Below are 14,537 nucleotides of genomic sequence, written 5' to 3'. Positions count from 1 at the left end.
TTCAACTTTTGCTTGTAAGGCAATTTAGACACCATTCCCTTCTGGGACAAACCACTGTATATAGGCATATATGTCTGAAAAAAATGTTTAGAAAACATTGAAATAACTCTTTTCCTTAGTATCATTCCTGCCCTAAAACACAGCCATACTATCAAAAGTGTTTATGTTTTCTGGGAATCAAACCCTAACCCTAGCTCAAGGTTTGGCTAGGTTAGGGTTAGGATTTAGGGATTTGGCAAACACTTTTCACAATATTCCATTCATTTGAGTGTAAATGTCCTTCTCTGAATCAAAAGATTAGTCTGAAAAGACAGATAAACCTTGCCAAAACCAGGAAAATGTATCAAGAAGGGTTAAATTAATAATTGTCAGGTAATTTTTTCATCGGAACCTTTGTGTTGAATATACAGATGCAGCCATTCAAAACAAGCGGGCGATACCGCATTATTTTCCGGTGCGCTTGACGCAGTATACCGCAAGTTACGGTATTAATACCGTATAATCTCGCATAGCGCCGCATGATACCGCAAATAAAATAATAGTATCCTGAATTTCCACAAGGTGGAGCTAATAAAGCTCAACCTCTCATGTTTGAGCTGTCGCCATCAAAGTCTTTACTGAAGATATTACTAATAGTATTTACAGTATATTGAATGACCTTGGAGAAGCTGTAAACTCAAAGTATTGCCCTGGTCCACATTCACCATGCCTTTCACATACTCATAGAAGATATTGATTTAGGAACATGTATACTGTACTGTATACAGTATGTATATGTATATTTAATGTCTTTACTGTGCCCATTTAAGTATTGAATATTTATATGGAATTTTACCATAACGTGTGTGAAATCCATAAATGATATTAGTTTTGGAACATAAACATACAGTATGTAAACTGTATATGGCTGGTCTCGGTACTTTAAAGAAAAAATACACACCAGTATTCCATTTCTCCCTAAACATTTTAAGCATCGCAGTCTTTAACTAACGTGAAATAACTTGTGTATAAAAAGTGGTAGTTTTAAGCTTTTCTGCGAATACGCTCAATACCGGAGTCAACAAGCATACTTTTAGAATTTGATTAATAGGGAATATAATGTGGAATCGCGTATCTAAAGAAATTAATAACGATATAATTTGGTTTCTGTCAAAGCGCAATGAAACCTATAACTTGATTCTTATGGACGCCCGGTCCCGCCAGGTATTAAAGAAAAACATGGAATCACGTATCTAAAGAAATAACAGTATACAGTAACTATGTTCATGCACAAACAGTAGCATGTTACATTATTAATTTGGGGGTCTCCTCTTGCCAGAAAGCGCTAAATTGTATTTTGAGTGCGGTTTTTGACTTTTTTTAAATTACAACCCATACATAAGCTGATACTGTTTAGACTTTTAATTATTTTAAACTGTATAACAGCGGCACAATGCACAATGCAACGTAAATTGCTATCTTTATCTTCTGCGTAATAATGTTCAGAAATAAGAAATAAGATTGCTCAAAAATGTGCCTTATGATAAGGTTGTTTAATGACAAAGTATTGTTTATCTCATGGCTAAATAGTCAAGTCTAGCCAAAAAGAGAAAACATCGACTTTATTTAAACTCCAGCAAAAGTATTAATGGTTTTTAATTACCATACTTTTATGGTACATGACTTTGCTAAAATGTATTTAAAAATAAAAACGATTACAAACGCCAGCGGAGAGAGAGAGACACACACAGTTTTTCATTGTCAAAAAGTAATTGTTTTTTACTTTGTCAGCACCCAGACAAACGCAAACGCGTTTTTAATAAAATGCTTTTATTCATTCTTAATCGGACTCACATTCCCGAATGTCCCCCGCCCCGGTCAAAAAGGGAAATTTTAGTAGCTAAGCATAAAACGCAGAGGAGCATAACGAAGGTCATAAAGGTCATAAACTTAAATAAATAGACTTGATTTTTTCATCAACAAAAAGTAACATCCACCACAGAATTCCGTTGATCTAACTAACAAGGATGGGACATTAGCTAGCCAATATGATAAAGGAATAACTTTTTTGTTTATTTCTTTAGCACATTTATTTGAACATTTCCATCGATTGTACAAGCACTGAAAAACTGTTCAATCCCTAGTTCGTCAGGCATTTTCTTTTACTATAACAGATATAAAAACTCCCTTGCTTTTAACAAAGCGTTTCATAATTTCTAACAACGAAAATGATTTAAACTGCGACACTTTTATCATTCAACGAGAGCTCAAAATATCACAAGGATCCTCAAGAGATCAACAAAGACAATAGAAAAAGATATGTGTACTGTATAAGATACTGTCCATGGGAATCCAAGCTTTTTTATCCACGCTAAGTAGTCTTTAAAATTTCTTCATTACACAGTGAAGTCAAAATTCCGGGATGTGCCTGTATGTACACTGGGCAAATGTTCCGAGGTGAAATTCTTCCAGCACGGGGGTACCTTTAAAACGGAGACGACGGCACCGAATATTTTTGGTGCGCCCTCTCTTTAAAGCCCTGGCCAAGACATGAAGACATGTATGTACAGTTATAATTCAAACTGAATTAAAAACTACACATCCCAGTTACCATGGTGGTGCTTGTGATCATTGCGTTTAACCAACGAAACAGGGCGAAAAATCAGTCACATGACTTTGGGGCTGGGTTTCGAAAGCTTAACCTATCAGCAAGACAGCAAAGACATTTTTCCAAGAAAGTTTAGCCTTTGTCACTAATGAAACCACTAAATAAAGACATAAATATAGAAATGGACAATTAATTGACTTTTATATTTCTAAATATCACAACATGTTCGAATCCAAGTCATTTTTAATAGCAATGGGTAAACTGGGTAAACTATCACAATGCTTTAGAGAACTTAACATTTTTATTATCAACAAATTGTAAATACGACGTTTACATTGGCGTTATTAATTTTTCACTTGAGTATATGGAGGATTGTGAGAGCAGACCCCCCCTCTTAGGCTACATTTTTATTAAGAAATGGAGGCTGTATGCGTTACAATATAAACATTTACTGTCAAACTTTAAATCAACAGTTGATTTAAAGACGATCTGTCAAAGTGCAATGAAACACAATATTGTTGTTGTTGTTATTGATGTTTTTATCCTGTAAAGCGTTTTGAGAAGCCACCTTTAAAGGCGCTATATAAAGGCGCTGATTCTTATGGAATGTGTTTTCTTTCTCCTTTTTTTTCAGCATGGAATAAACCTATTACAGTACTTGATTCTTATGGATGCCCGGTTCCGCCGGGGATTCAAAATAAAACATGGAATCACGTGTCTAAGGAAATAGCTGTATAACTATATCCATGCACAAACAGTAGCATGTTACATTATTAATTTAGGTGTCTCCTCTTGCCAGAAAGCGCTAAATTGCATTTTGAGTGCGGTTTTGGACTTTTTTTTAAAATTACAACTTATACATAAGCTGATACTGTTTAGACTTTTTTTTAACTATTACAGCAGCACAATGTGCTTTTTCACGAAACCTCCTAGAGTAACGAAATGTCTTACGTTGTACAGCTTTTCAGCTAAATACTGTATATTTATCGCTTATGCCTGACATAAGAGGTGCCCGATAAAAACCGGTTGAACAGCTCTGTTGGAAGTTTCGTGAAAAAGGAGGTTTCGTGAAAAAGCTACAGGAGTGCCAATCGTAATCGTTTTTATTTTTAATCGTTCAATGCAGGTGGCTGGTGGCATGTTCCATAAGAGTACGGTAATTAAAAACCATTAATACTTTCATTGGAGTTTAAATAAAGTTGATGTTTTATCTAGGGGCTGCTCGCCTGCGTCTGAATAGCGGCTTCTAAACTGTGAAAACATGTGTCTGTCTTTCCGTAGGGGGAAGGGAATCTGATCTGCAAGGCCCTTTGGCTACAAAAGTAAAAAGAAGGCGCTCGCTCTCTCCCTCTCTTTTGATTATTACATCCAATAATCAAAAATGACACAGTAAACATAATAACCATAATAACGACCAACCAACAAAAACAACCATATAAACATAATACCAACCAAAAACATAGATAACAACCACAATACAAAATCAAATATATCAAACCATTAAAGCAAAACTGTCCTCCAATTATCAACAAATCTCAATATCTTGTACGAATTATTCGTAATACAAACCAAAAATAGCCCGCAAACTCTCTCAAATTCCTCCAATTATCATAATCCCGCCCCTTATGCAAAACCAAACCCTCCTCCCATCCCAGTTTATCCTCTTTATCATAATCAAAATCCACCTCAATTTTCAACATAAAGCATTACACAAAATCAATATCTCAACACTCCATACTCAACAACGATAATTCACAAACAGCCAGAACATGTAACTCCACATTCCTAAATAGACCACATTTTCATAGCCCCGCCCCTTATGCAAGACCAACATCCCTCCCCTGTTCTAGTCAATTAAGCTTCCCCCTCTTTCACTTCTTTTTCCTCACCTTCAACCTTATCGCTCCCCCTTCACTCTCACCATCTGATTAAGAATGAATAAAAGCATTGTATTTTTGTCTGGGTGCTGACAAAGTAAGCACTCTCTCTCTCCGCTGGCATTTGTAATTGTTTTTATTTTTAAATACATTTTAGCAAAGTCATGTATTTTAAAAATCTTAAGATTTCTATATTTATGTCTTTATTTAGTGGTTTCATTAGTGACAAAGGCTAAACTTTCTTGGAAAAATGTCTTTTATGTAAACCACATTTGCTATTAATTCATTTAGGGCTAGAATATGTTCATTGTCTTCCAATGAAAGAAGGGTTCCTTTCGCCGTAGTCGGGAAACATTAGAAGCTTGCCACGCCCGGACTGTTACACCAATGCATTAGCATGTTAAAGCGATTTCATTAAGGAGCCTAGCTTTCTTAACTAGTAAGTACTGTACTTACTGGGTTTTGGAGGGGGGGAGGTGTCTTTCGCTGGAAATCTCACCCCCTTCTACTTTGAAAATACCTGTGAAACCGGTTTAATTCGTCACAGCCAGCACTTCCGCAGAGAGGGGGGTTGTACTTGCAGTGCATCGGTATAGATGGAAAAGCCAGAGCCGACCGCTACGCCGCCCACGTGTTATGCTCTTCGTTAATGTCTAAGCCGGAACACACATTGTGCATTGTGCTGCTGTAATACAGTTTTAAATAATTAAAAGTCTAAACAGTATCAGCTTTATTTATGGGTTTTAAATAAAGGCGATTTAAACGCAATTTAAATCAATATAAATGTTTATATTGTAACGCATAGGTGACTATTCATTGTTATTAAAATGACTTAAATTCGATCATGTTGTGATATTTAGAAATATAACTTTCTTTGGTGCCAGTGAAGTTTTATTTAATCTCTGACCCAGGGAAACGTTTTATTTTTTCAAAGAAATGTTTGTTAAAAAAAAAAAGTCATGGCTCCAGCTGGATTTGAACATACGACGTGTGAGGTGTGAGTCAGGAACCTAACCCACAGCACCACCGGCAACATCACAAGAGTGTTGAAAAAGCCCTACAAACAATATCAACAGACATCGTACAGCATGTACTATTCTTGTGTTGCGGTACATTAATATAATCATATCGTTATTAATTTCTTTAGATACGCGATTCCATATTATATTCCCTTTTAATCAAATTCAAAAAGTATGCTTGTTGACTCCGGTATCACGTTAGTTAAAGACTTCGATGCTTAAAATGTTTAGGGAGAAATGGAATACTGGTGTGTAATTTTTCTTTAACGTACCAAGACCAGCCATATACTGTATGTTTATGTTCCAGAATTAATATCGTTTATGGCCTTCACACGCGTTACATAATGCTCCTATTCTTTTTATGCTCAGCTACTAAGATTTCCCTTCAGTGCTAAATTCCATATAAATATTCAATACTAAAACGGGCACAGTAAAGACATTTAAATCTTTCTACAACCGACCAACGCACCATGAGTGCCCCTGTCCGTCAACCAATCACATACCGCGGAATTTTGCATCGTGACGCGCAAGGCCGTAGCCAATTACCTCCGGTACGTGTCTGTGCCGCGCACTTTGAATAGCTGCATCTGTAGTGCTCAATGAGTATGTCTTCAGGCTTAAGTTGAGTAAGAGTTAGAAACCACTAATAAATTTGGCTTTATTTGTAAATATACCTGTGCATTCAATGCCCATTGCAAGAGTTTGAAATATTAAGTCAGTTTCTTTCAACTTTTGCTTGTAGGGCAATTTAGACACCATTCCCATTTGGGGCAAAGCACTGTATATAGGCATATATGTCTGAATAAAATGTTTAGAAAACATTGAAATAACTCTTTTCCTTAGTATCATTCCTGACCTAAAACACAGCCATACTATCAAAAAGTGTCTATGTTTTCTGGGAATCAAACCCTAACCCTAGCTCTGAGTTTTCTAGATTAGGTAAGGGTTAGGGTTAGGATTTAGGGATTTTGGCAAAGACTTTTCACAATATTCAACTCATTTGAGTGGTAAACTTGCTTCTCTGAATCAAAAGATTAGTCTGAGAAGACAGCATAACCTTGCCAAAACCAGGACAATGTATCAAGAAGGGTCAAATTAATATTTGTCAGGTATTCTTTCATCGGAACGTTTGTGTTGAATAGAGTGCTCAATGAGTATGTCTTCAGGCTTAAGTGGCCTAAGAGTTAGAAACAAATAATAAATTTGGCTTTACTTGTAAATATGCCTGTGCATTCAATACCCATTGCAAGAGATTCAAACTTTAAGACAGTTTCTTTCAACTTTTGCTTGTAGGGCAATTAGACACCATTCCCTTTTGGGGCAAAGCACTGTATATAGGCATTTATGTCTGAAAAAAATGTTTAGAAAACATTGAGATAACTCTTTTCCTTAGTATCATTCCTACCCTAAAACACAGCCATACTATCAAAAAGCTAAGTCAGCTTCTTTCAACTTTTGCTTTTAGGGCAATTTAGACACCATTCCCTTTTGGGGCAAAGCACTGTATATAGACATATATGTCTGAAAACAATGTTTAGAAAACATCGAAATAACTCTTTTCCTAAGTGTCATTCCTGCCCTAAAACACAACCATACTATCAAAAAGTGGCTATGTTTTCTGGGAATCAAACCTTAACCCTAGCTCAGGGTTTAGCTAGGTTAGGGTTAGGATTTAGGGATTTGGCAAAGACTTTTCACAATATTCAACTCATTTGAGTGGTAAACTTGCTTCTCTGAATCACAAGATTAGTCTGAAATGACAGCATAACCTTGCCAAAACCAGGACAATGTATCAAGAAGGGTCAAATTAATGTTTCTCAGGTATTCTTTCATCGGAACCATTGTGTTGAACTGAGTGCTCAATGAGTACGTCTTCAGGCTTAAGTGGCCTATGAGTTAGAAACAAATAATATATTTGGCTTTACTTGGAAATATACCTGTGCATTCAATGCCTATTGCAACAGTTTGAAATGTTAAGTCAGCTTCTTTCAACTTTTGCTTTTAGGGCAATTTAGACACCATTCCCTTTAGGAGGAAAGCACTGTATATAGACATACATGTCTGAAAAAAAAGTTTAGAAAACATTGAAATAACTCCTTTCCTAAGTATCATTCCAGCCCTAAAACACAACCATACTATCAAAAAGTGGCTATGTTTTCTGGGAATCAAACCCTAACCCTAGCTCAGGGTTTAGCTAGGTTAGGGTTAGGGTTAGGATTTAGGGAATTGCAAAAGACTTTTCACAATATTCAACTCATTTGAGTGGTAAACTTGCTTCTCTGAATCACAAGATTAGTCTGAAATGAGAGAACAACCTTGCCAAAACCAGAACAATGCATCAAGAAGGGTCAAATTAATTTTTCTCAGGTATTCTTTCAACGGAACCATTGTGTTGAACAGAGTGCTCAATGAGTACGTCTTCAGGCTTAAGTGGCCTATGAGTTAGAAACAACTAATATATTTGGCTTTACTTGGAAATATACCTGTGCATTCAATGCCTATTGCAACAGTTTGAAATGTTAAGTCAGATTCTTTCAACTTTTGCTTTTAGGGCAATTTAGACACCATTCCCTTTTGGGGGAAAGCACTGTATATAGACATACAGTGGTGTGAAAAAGTGTTTGCCCCCTTCCTGATTTCTTATTTTTTTGCATGTTTGTCACACTGAAATGTTTCAGATCATCAAACAAATTGAAATATTAGACGAGGATAACACAAGTAAACACAAAATGCAGTTTTTAAATGAAGGTTTTTATTATTAAGGGAAAAAAAAATCCAAACCTACATGGCCCTGTGTGAAAAAGTGATTGCCCCCCCTGTTAAAACATAAATCAACTGTGGTTTATCACATCTTTGGAAAGCTGAGTTCAATTTCTCTAGCCACACCCAGGCCTGATTACTGCCACACCTGTTCTCAATCAAGAAATCACTTAAATAGGACCTGCCTGACAAAGTGAAGTAGACCAAAAGATCCTCAAAAGCTAGACATCATGCTGCGATCCAAAGAAATTCAGGAACAAATGAGAAACACAGTAATTGAGATTTATCAGTCTGGAAAAGGTTATAAAGCCATTTCTAAAGCTTTGGGACTCCAGCGAACCACAGTGAGAGCCCTTATCCACAAATGGCGAAAACATGGAACAGTGGTGAACCTTCCCAGGAGTGGCCGGCCGACCAAAATTACCCCAAGAGCGCAGCGACGACTCATCCAAGAGGTCAGAAAAAACCCCACAACAACATCCAAAGAACTGCAGGCTTCACTTGCCTCAGTTAAGGTCAGTGTTCATGACTCCACCATAAGAAAGAGACTTGGCAAAAATGGCCTGCATGGCAGAATTCCAAGACGAAAACCACTGCTGAGCAAAAAGAACATAAAGGCTCGTCTCAGTTTTGCCAGAAAACATCTTGATGATCCCCCAAGACTTTTGGGAAAATACTCTGTGGACTGACGAGACAAAAGTTGAACTTTTTGGAAGGTCTGTGTCCCATTACATCTGGTGTAAAAGTAACACAGCGTTTCAGAAAAGGAACATCATACCAACAGTAAAATATGGTGGTGGTAGTGTGATGGTCTGGGGCTGTTTTGCTGCTTCAGGACCTGGAAGACTTGCTGTGGTAAATGGAACCATGAATTCTGCTGTCTACCAAAAAATCCTGAAGGAGAATGTCCGGCCATCTGTTCGTGACCTCAAGCTGAAGCGCACTTGGCTTCTGCAGCAGGACAATGATCCAAAACACACCAGCAAGTCCACCTCTGAATGGCTTAAGAAAAACAAAATGAAGACTTTGGAGTGGCCTAGTCAAAGTCCTGATCTGAATCCGATTGAGATGTTGTGGCATGACCTTAAAAAAGCGGTTAAGGCTCGAAAACCCTCCAATGTGGCTGAATTACAACAATTCTGCAATGATGAGTGGGCCAAAATTCCTCCACAGCGCTGTAAAAGACTCATTGCCAGTTATCGCAAACGCTTGATTGCAGTTGTTGCTGCTAAGGGTGGCCCAACCAGTTATTAGGTTTAGGGGGCAATCACTTTTTCACACAGGGCCATGTAGGTTTGGATTTTTTTTTCCCTTAATAATAAAAACCTTCATTTAAAAACTGCATTTTGTGTTTACTTGTGTTATCTTTGTCTAATATTTCAATTTGTTTGATGATCTGAAACATTTCAGTGTGACAAACATGCAAAAAAATAAGAAATCAAAAAGGGGGCAAACACTTCTTCACACCACTGTACATGTCTGAAAAAAAAGTTTAGAAAACATTGAAATAACTCCTTTCCTAAGTATCATTCCAGCCCTAAAACACAACCATACTATCAAAAAGTGGCTATGTTTTCTGGGAATCAAACCCTAACCCTAACTCAGGGTTTAGCTAGGTTAGGGTTAGGGTAAGGATTTAGGGATTTGGCAAAGACTTTTCACAATAACAACTAATTTGAGTGGTAAACTTGCTTCTCTGAATCAAAAGATTAGTCTGAAAAGACATAACAATATTGCCAAAACCAGGACAATGTATCAAGAACGGTCAAATGAATATTTGTCAGGTAGTCTTTCATCGGAACCTTTGTGTTGCATAGAGTGCTCAATGAATACGTCTTCAGCCTTAAGTGGCCTAAGAGTTAGAAAAAACTAATATATTTGGCTTTACTTGGAAATATACCTGTGCATTCAATGCCTATTGCAACAGTTTGAAATGTTAAGTCAGCTTCTTTCAACTTTTGCTTGTAGTGCAATTTAGACACCATTCCCTTTTGGGGTAAAGTACTGTATATAGACATATATGTCTGAAAAAAAAGTTTAGAAAACACTGAAATAACTCTTTTCCTAAGTTTCATTCCAGCCCTAAAACACAACCATACTATCATAAAGTGGCTATGTTTTCTGGGAATCAAACCCTAACCCTAACTCAGGGTTTAGCTAGGTTAGGGTTAGGGTTAGGATTAATGGGTTTCGCAAAGAATTTTCAGAATATTCAACTCATTTGGGTGGTAAACTTGCTTCTCTGAATCACAAGATTAGTCTGAAAAGACAGAACAACCTTGCCAAAACCAGGACAATGTATCAAGAAGGTTCAAATGAATATTTGTCAGGTAGTCTTTCATTGGAACCTTTGTGTTGAATAGAGTGCTCAATGAATACGCCTTCAGGTTTAAGTGGCCTAAGAGTTAGAAAAAACTAATATATTTGGCTTTATTTGGAAATATACCTGTGCATTCAATGCCCATTGCAACAGTTTTAAATGATAAGTCAGCTACTTTCATCTTTTGCTCGTAGGGCAATTTAGACACCATTCCCTTTTTTGGCAAAGCACTGTATATAGACATATATGTCTGAAAACAATGTTTAGAAAACATTGAAATAACTCTTTTTCTAAGTGTCATTCCTGCCCTAAAACACAGCCATACTATCAAAAAGTGACTATGCTTTCTGGGAATCAAACCCTAACCCTAGCTCAGTGTTTAGCTAGGTTAGGGTTAGGGTTAGGATTTAGGGATTTCGCAAAGACTTTTCACAATATTCAACTCATTTGAGTGGTAAACTTGCTTTTCTGAATCAAAAGATAAGTATGAAAAGACAGAACAACCTTGCCAAAACCAGGACAATGTATCAAGAAGGGTCAAATGAATATTTGTCAGGTTGTCTTTCATCGGAACCTTTGTGTTGAATAGAGTGCTCAATGAGTACGTCTTCAGGCTTAAGTGGCCTAAGAGTTCGAAAAAACTAATATATTTGGCTTTACTTGGAAATATACCTGTGCATTCAATGCCCATTGCAACAGTTTGAAATGTTAAGTCAGCTTCTTTCAACTTTTGCTTTTTGGGTAATTTAGACACCATTCCCTTTTGGGGCAAAGCACTGTATATAGACATATATGTCTGAAAAAAAAGTTTAGAAAACACTGAAATAACTCTTTTCCTAAGTATCATTCCAGCCCTAAAACACAACCATACTATCAAAAAGTGACTATGCTTTCTGGGAATCAAACCCTAACCCTAGCTCAGCGTTTAGCTAAGTTAGGGTTATGGTAAGGATTTAGGGATTTGGCAAAGACTTTTCACAATAACAACTAATTTGAGTGGTAAACTTGCTTCTGTGAATCAAGAGATTGGTCTGAAAAGACAGAACAACCTTGCCAAAACCAGGACAATGTATCAAGAAGGGTCAAATGAATATTTGTCAGGTAGTCTTTCATCGGAACCTTTGTGTTGAACAGAGTGCTCAATGAGTACGTCTTCAGGCTTAAGTGGCCTAAGAGTAAGAAAAAACTAATATATTTGGCTTTACTTGGAAATATACCTGTGCATTCAATGCCCATTGCAACAGTTTGAAATGTTAAGTCAGCTTCTTTCAACTTTTGCTTTTTGGGCAATTTAGACACCATTCCCTTTTGGGGTAAAGTACTGTATATAGACACATATGTCTGAAAAAAAAGTTTAGAAAACGTTGAAATAACTCTTTTCCTAAGTGTCATTCCTGCCCTAAAACACAGCCATACTATCAAAAAGTGACTATGCTTTCTGGAAATCAAACCCTAACCCTAACTCAGGGTTTAGCTAGGTTAGGGTTAGGGTTAGGATTTAGGGATTTCGCAAAGACTATTCACAATAACAACTAATTTGAGTGGTAAACTTGCATCTCTGAATCAAGAGATTAGTCTGAAAAGACAGCACAACCTTGCCAAAACCAGGACAATGTATCAAGAAGGGTGAAATGAATATTTGTCAGGTAGTCTTTCATCGGAACCTTTGTGTTGCATAGAGTGCTCAATGAATACGTCTTCAGCCTTAAGTGGCCTAAGAGTTAGAAAAAACTAATATATTTGGCTTTACTTGGAAATATACCTCTGCAATCAATGCCTATTGCAACAGTTTCAAATGATCAGTCAGCTTCTTTCAACTTTTGCTTTTAGGGCAATTTAGACACCATTCCCTTTTGGGGCAAAGCACTGTATATAGACATATATGTCTGAAAAAAAAGTTTAGAAAACACTGAAATAACTCTTTTCCTAAGTATCATTCCAGCCCTAAAACACAACCATACTATCAAAAAGTGGCTATGTTTTCTGGGAATCAAACCCTAACCCTAACTCAGGGTTTAGCTAGGTTAGGGTTAGGGTTAGGATTTTTGGGTTTCGCAAAGACTTTTCAGAATATTCAACTCATTTGGGTGGTAAACTTGCTTCTCTGAATCACAAGATTAGTCTGAAAAGACAGAACAACCTTGCCAAAACCAGGACAATGTATGAAGAAGGTTCAAATGAATATTTGTCAGGTAGTCTTTCATCGGAACCTTTGTGTTGAATAGAGTGCTCAATGAATACGCCTTCAGGTTTAAGTGGCCTAAGAGTTTGAAAAAACTAATATATTTGGCTTTACTTGGAAATATACCTGTGCATTCAATGCCCATTGCAACAGTTTGAAATGATAAGTCAGCTACTTTCATCTTTTGCTCGTAGGGCAATTCAGACACCATTCCCTTTTTTGGCAAAGCACTGTATATAGACATATATGTCTGAAAACAATGTTTAGAAAACATTGAAATAACTCTTTTCCTAAGTGTTATTCCTGCCCTAAAACACAGCCATACTATCAAAAAGTGACTATGATTTCTGGGAATCAAACCCTAACCCTAGCTCAGTGTTTAGCTAGGTTAGGGTTAGGGTTAGGATTTAGGGATTTCGCAAAGACTTTTCAGAATATTCAACTCATTCTCTGAATCAAGAGATTGGTCTGAAAAGACAGAACAACCTTGCCAAAACCAGGACAATGTATCAAAAACGGTCAAATGAATATTTGTCTGGTATTCTTTCATCGGAACCTTTGTGTTGAATAGAGTGCTCAATGAATACGTCTTCAGCCTTAAGTGGCCTAAGAGTTAGAAAAAAATAATATATTTGGCTTTACTTGGAAATATACCTGTGCATTCAATGCCTATTGCAACAGTTTGAAATGTTAAGTCAGCTTCTTTCAACTTTTGCTTTTTGGGCAATTTAGACACCATTCCCTTTTGGGGCAAAGCACTGTATATAGACATATATGTCTGAAAAAAAGTTTAGAAAACACTGAAATAACTCTTTTCCTAAGTATCATTCCAGCCCTAAAACACAACCATACTATCAAAAAGTGACTATGCTTTCTGGGAATCAAACCCTAACCCTAGCTCAGCGTTTAGCTAAGTTAGGGTTATGGTAAGGATTTAGGGATTTGGCAAAGACTTTTCACAATAACAACTAATTTGAGTGGTAAACTTGCTTCTGTGAATCAAGAGATTGGTCTGAAAAGACAGAACAACCTTGCCAAAACCAGGACAATGTGTCAAGAAGGGTCAAATGAATATTTGTCAGGTAGTCTTTCATTGGAACCTTTGTGTTGAATAGAGTGCTCAATGAGTACGTCTTCAGGCTTAAGTGGCCTAAGAGTAAGAAAAAACTAATATATTTGGCTTTACTTGGAAATATACCTGTGCATTCAATGCCCACTGCACGAGTTTGAAACGTTAAGTCAGCTGCTTTCAACTTTTGCTTTTAGGGCAATTTAGACACCATTCCCTTTTGGGGCAAAGCACTGTATATAGACATATATGTCTGAAAAAAAAGTTTAGAAAACATTGAAATAACTCTTTTCCTAAGTATCATTCCAGCCCTAAACCACAACCATACTATCAAAAAGTGGCTATGTTTTCTGGGAATCAAACCATAACCCTAGCTCAGGGCTTAGCTAGGTTAGGGTTAGGGTTAGGATTTAGGGATTTCGCAAAGACTTTTCACAATATTCAACTCATTTGAGTGGTAAACTTGCTTCTCTGAATCAAAAGATTAGTCTGAAAAGACAGCACAACCTTGCCAAAACCAGGACAATGTATCAAGAAGGGTCAAATTAATGTTTGTCAGGTATTCTTTCATTGGAACCCTTTTGTTGAATAGAGTGCTCAATGAGTATGTTTTCAGGCTTAAGTGGCCTATGAGTTAGAAGTAACTCTTTTCCTAAGTATCATTCCAGCCCTAAACCACAACCATACTATCAAAAAGTGGCTATGTTTTCTGGGAATCAAACC

Source organism: Atractosteus spatula, chromosome 4, assembly GCF_055471065.1.
Source record: "Atractosteus spatula isolate fAtrSpa1 chromosome 4, fAtrSpa1.hap1, whole genome shotgun sequence".
In the NCBI taxonomy this organism is placed as follows: Eukaryota; Metazoa; Chordata; class Actinopteri; order Semionotiformes; family Lepisosteidae; genus Atractosteus; species Atractosteus spatula.
The sequence above is the reverse complement of the archived record's forward strand: the minus strand, read 5'-3'. Positions refer to the sequence as shown.